This window comes from Mytilus edulis, unplaced genomic scaffold, assembly GCF_963676685.1.
Source record: "Mytilus edulis unplaced genomic scaffold, xbMytEdul2.2 SCAFFOLD_242, whole genome shotgun sequence".
Lineage (NCBI taxonomy): Eukaryota > Metazoa > Mollusca > Bivalvia > Mytilida > Mytilidae > Mytilus > Mytilus edulis.
The window spans coordinates 1-6228 of record NW_027267980.1 but is presented as its reverse complement, the minus strand read 5'-3'; positions in this window follow the sequence as shown (position 1 = coordinate 6228).

Here is a 6228-nt window from a genome sequence, read left to right as displayed (position 1 = left end):
TCTTCTATTTTTTTTTTTTCAAACAACAATATTTTCTATAATTTTCTTTTGTTTTTCAAAAAGGGAGTGCAATAAATTAGATAAGTTTGAAGTAACAAAAAAATCTTCAGATGAAAGAATCCAAACAAATTTCATTTCATCAGATAATCTTGAAAAATTTTTGAATTTAGAATTTAAATTAGATAGATGTTGAGATCGAGTATCTTTTAGAACAGGACATTTTAAAGAAAATGTAGTTCGTCTTCAATTGCGTTCTTACATAGCTTACACTTTCTGTCTTCAGCTTTAATTCCAATATACCTCCCTCTTTCGATTTCAAGATCATGACAGCTAGTTCTAAATCTTGTGATTATTTGCCTGTCTTTTTTTGAATTCATTTTTAAATATGGTTCAAACATAAAAATATTTTTGAATTTTCTGTAAGTTCTTAATTTATTGCCAGATTGTAAATTAGTACACTTCCCAGAATTGCTTTCTAAACTAGCTAACCAGCTTTCTTTAAATTTAATAGTTAAAGATGTTTTCACTTTTTTTAGAATATGGTTTTGTTTAAAGTTTGACTGGTTAACAAATAGATATTCTAAGTCTAGAAATTTAAATATATGTTTAATGCTTCCTATCCAAGATTCCTGGTTATGTTTGTCCATAGAATGAGATAGATTTATGGCTTCCCTTAGAATAATATTTGAAGGTTCAATATCATTCATAAGATGGATCCAATATTTTACCATATTCATTATTACATAATACAGTGTAGGGAGTGAACCTAGTTCTCCTCTACATGCCATATTTGATGTTTTTATATTAACTCCAAGAAAATTTACAAAGCTTAGCTTAGTATCGAACGAATACAATGAATCCACAGTATTTCTCTATGAGATGAAATATAGAGATCATATCCAGGAACCAATATGTAAATAAATCAAGTTATCTATGAATATTAAATATCTCGCCAAAAGAGGCATCACAGGTTTTAGAAACAATCTGTATTTATAAAGTGCCACCTTCAGATTCTTTCTATAACAGTCCATAATCTCAAGAAGAAAGAATGCACATTATTTTGATTTCATTTTTATGTGAAATATGCTGGTTCATTTGGATAACCTGCACCTGTCCTGACAAAATCTTTTTTAAATCTTATTACAATTTTTGTAAACAAAATCATTAGATTAAATAATTGATTGCATCATATTGAATAACTTAATCTAAAGTTTATATTTTGGTTAATAAAATGAAAATTTGAATGGGTCTTTGAAGTCATTTTAAGAATCTCAGAATAAGATGTTTCTTTTATTATATATAGTTTTTTTTTCTGACTGTAATGTGATGATATTAAAAAAAAGATGTGGTGAAAGACAAAAGAAATTGTTTTTATGTTTATACACAATGCTGATTACCACAAAATACAGATCAGGTTTGAATTTTGGTGTATAAAAAAGAAGATGTGGTATGATTGCCAATGAGACAACTGTCCACAAGAGACCAAAATGATACAGACATTAACAACTATAGGTCATGGTACGGCCTTCAACAATGAGCAAAGCCCATATTGCATAGTCAGCTATAAAAGGCCCCTAGAAGACAATGTAAAACAATTCAAACGAGAAAACTGACGGCCTTATTTATATAAAAAATTGAACAAAAACAAATATGTAACACATAAACAAACGAGAACCACTGAATTACAGGCTCCTCACTCACTCAGACTTGGGACAGGCACATACATAAATAATGTGGCGTGGTTAAACATGTTAGCGGGATCCCAACCCTCCCCCATACCTGGGACAGTGGTATAACAGTACAACATAAGAACGAACTAAACTAAGTGCTAAAGTCACTTTTTAACTGCTAGAGTAATGCCCCTTTACATATGGAATAAAATGCTTTGCCGAGGGCAGCCTGATACGACTGCAGAGGTGGAACCCTGAACAGCTGGTGCGAGTTTTGGAAACAATTACATTAAAGCTTGATATTGTCTGTATTTGGATTGTGATCAAGTTTTTGACATCATATAGGATTCTTACACAAAATAATGTGGTGAAACCCGTACAGAAATTGCTAACAAAAGCACATAAGTTTCACATGTGAAGCACATGAGATGCAAGTAAGAATTGTATGCAAATCAGGTTGCTCATATGTGCAGTTTGTTAGTTCATATGTGCCCACAAAAATCTAACATAATGCTCACATGTGCAATTCAAACCTCAGGTGAGCTTTTATCATCCATGTTAGTTTTATGTTAGTTTTTTACTTTGAAAAGTTTTTCCATTCTTCTAACCATTCAAAACTAACCTACATCATTGCTCATATGAGCTTTTTCAAATGACATGCCCAGTCATGTACTTCCTGTAAATTCAAATTCATGAAAAGCATGCAATAAATGGAGGTAGATGGATATGGAAAATGTTAAGTCCTATATTGTGCTATTTGAAGAAAGGCATTGTTGAAATCTGATAAAACCAGTGTGGCTGTGGTTAATTATTTGTAAGTTATCATTTCTATTTCATTATTTTCATTTTTGTGTCAGATTTTGAAATATATTACAATTTTAAGTCCTTTATGGGAATATATATACAGGTTGCTTCAAAATAAGTACTACATGTATAAAGATTTTTCCTTTTTGAACTTTTTGAAATACAGTACTTATTAATCCAAAGACATTCATTGTGTACTAAACTTGCAAGTCCCTCTTTTAGTTTTATAATGTAATGTTATGTTTTTAGTCATGATCATGATTATTGTTTAAATAAAAAAAAAAAAAATAATATGAAAATCATAATTAACTGACAATAATTAAAGAATATAACTCTTTTAACATGATGTATCAGTTATTTTATTTTCAACTGAATTATTCATCAAGGTCATCGTGATGTAAAAATATATATAACTCTAGAAGTATTTATACCTTTTGTACACTTCAGAATGGTTTCAACATTGACAAAAAGAACATTTTGAGGATCAAAATGTGACTTTCATGTTTATTTGTGAGAAATGACATACCAAAATAATCAGATGTCAAAATAGTGGCTTTCTTAATTACGAACTGGTAGAAAGTGGAATTTATCCCTTCAAAATATTTGTCAACGTCCAATGAAAATTATCATTACAAACAAATTGCATAAGAATGCGCAATTCTATGCAACTGAAGATTTCTTGCTAAACGTAATACTGTGATATAATAATTGACACATCCTGTTTGGTGTGTATCTCCTGCATATCAGTTTAAAAAAACAAAACAAAATATGATAAAAAAAAAATCCACCCCACCCCTTTTTTTTTAAAACTCCAATTGGAGTAATTACCTCCAAAATCAATTCCAATATGCCCTTTGTGGTATGGTACCTTGCAGTACAATTTCAGAGGATCCATACACTTAAACAGTTATTGTCTGGAAACTAAAAAATCCTGAATGTTCGAGGCAATTACCTCCAAAACTCAATCCAGCATTCCCTTTGTGATATGGAACCTTAAGGTACATTTTTAGAGAGATTTATACACATACACACAAGTTGATGTCCAGAAACTACAAAAATGCTTTTTTTTGGGCACCTTTTTGGCCCTATAATTCTTAAACTTTTGGTACCATAACCAGAGGCACTTGTCTCAGAAAAAAAAATTCCTATATACCTTAATATAACATTAAGATATTATATTAAAGATATACAGGAAAAAAATTCTGAGACAAGTGCCTGTGACCTTCAGAGAATCTTGATTTCTAGAATATCAGATTGTCCATAATAGACACTTTCAAAACTCACTAATAAATAAGAGTGAACCCCCTGAAAAAAAGCTATCACAGCCAAGAATAGCTTTAGTTGTTACCTCCTTTGGACTGTTAAACACTTAACACCAACTATTACATAAATTCCTTACTGTACATTTTTGTACATTACAATGATAATAATTTTGAAAATGTCTAAAGCATTGCTATGGTGAATCGGATTTGATGAATTAAGGATGTACTTAGGTGAGGTTTTGGAATTTGTGTCAAATGTTCGGACTCCTTGGTGTTTTTCCATACAATACAATGTAAAATATTTTGCCCATAACACCCATTTATTTTTTCTTATAAGGCTTAATAGCTCATGAAAGGTCATTACCAAAATTTTAGAAGATTCTTGATTTTCTTTTTATTGTTTTGAGACCCAAATGATATCAATGCAAATATAAGGTAAAAGTCCGAGTCAGCCTATTCCCGCCATATTTTAAATCTCAAATATCTGGAAAAGGAGGTCCATGAGCAATGAATATGTTTAGCTATCTTTATCCTTAATTGATGCTCTACCAGCTTAAAGTATCAATTTTAATTTCTTAATTTCTTAATTTTTACCTAACCTCACCTAAGTACATCCTTAAGAAATTTATTCAGAAACTAATTGGTTGCATCTCCCTCAGAATAACTTCATCTCAAATTTATTTGACAATTACAAGTACCCATAGATTGTAAAGGGAATATAAAGTCTCAATTAGTCGGGGTTTAACCTTTTCATATGATTCTCAACAAAGATTTCTACCCTGTGTTTAATATATTACTATGAAAGACAACCCTTATTATTTCAAGTCAAATTTGTTGATTTATGAAATTATCAGTATGAAAGTTTATTTAAAGAAAATACACTGTATATTTTGAATTTTTATTTAAAGGGTGAAAATTGTTAGAAAGTATGTTTTTAATATTATTCTATTTAAGCTGGGACACAATATATTGACATGCTCCCATCACTGTTAAGGATTTGATATTTAATACTGATACATGGGAGGTAACTCAAGTTATATTAAAACAAATCTACTCCAAAATACAGTTCTAAAATAGGAGTTGATTTTACATCTTTCCACATATAAAATTTTAGTTTTTCAAATGAATTTTCAAAGTTTCAGAAGCTGATGGAATAGTTTTACATTTTGATTTTATAATCAATATCAAATAAAAGTTAGTTATAGATAAAATCATGTTTATATAAAAGAATGATTAAGATTATACACAGATTTGAAATAAGTTAACTCTCAAAAATCAAAATACATTAGACATTTACAAAATACAAATATGAATTTAACTCCTTTGCCCCAATCCCTCCTGTAGTTGTGAAGGTGACCACCATTCTTTGATGGCCCAATCTGACCCTCCAGACTCTTTAAAACGTTCAAAACTGCTCCATCTGAACTGTCTTGACAGCACAGACATTAATTATACAATTCATAAACTTATCTCAGAGGTGTGTTCATGAAAATATGGAAACTTTTATAATGGCTTTTTGTAAGTTCAAAATCAGAAAAACGTGCAAAGTATCCAAAATCAGGCGGGGTAGCAAGTCTTTTGGTGGCCACTACATTACTGGTATGGGCTGTAGTTATTAACTGTTATCATAAATACATGCATAGGTGATACAGGTAGACAATGAGGTGTAATATGGTCAAATGAAATCTGGTTTGTAAACTAAAGGTCACTGTTTATATGTCAGAAATCTGTAATGACATTTAGGCAGACCTGTCTTGTGAATGATAGACCCTTAAGTCATGGACTACTGGAATTATATAGTAATACGTTAATGGCAAAGAAACACAGTTTGGTCAATATTCACCTCTGAAGGTCGTCATAAAATAGAAAAATAGATTTATTTTAGATCACTGTGTTCTAGTTGAAGGTCATTATAAGTTACTGAAAATGAATGATCACTGGTTTGGTCCTTTTTATTCAGGTGCAACATACTGATACAATACTGAGTGCAAGTTGTACAACTGCAATGATCAACAAACATTGAGAGTCTATGTAACCTTATGTTGAAATTCTATCCTCTGAAATGCCAATCATATACAGGCAGTCTCAATACAACTTCAAGTGTTTGATATGTACAAATGTACAGTACAATGTATGTTTATAAAAATGAAAGATTTAGTATTTTATTTGAACCTTTTCAGTGAAAAGTAATGACAAAATGGATAATACGAAAAAAGTGCAAGAGTGTAATGCCAATGTTGGCCAGGTTAATTTATTTGTTGATCCTTACAGTTCCGTTTAATCTCCAATAAATTCTTTTGAAATCTGGGGAAATAGGTAATTTAGTCAATCAATAGCAATAACTCCTGTTAGGTATCGACTGAGTATTTTTAAGCACTGCTGCCTTTTTCTGTAGATCATATTAAGCTGATCATTTTTTCATGTACAATTTCTCTTTATCTACAATAGTTTCTGCAAAAAAACACTGATGGATAATAATCACCCTTAAAGGG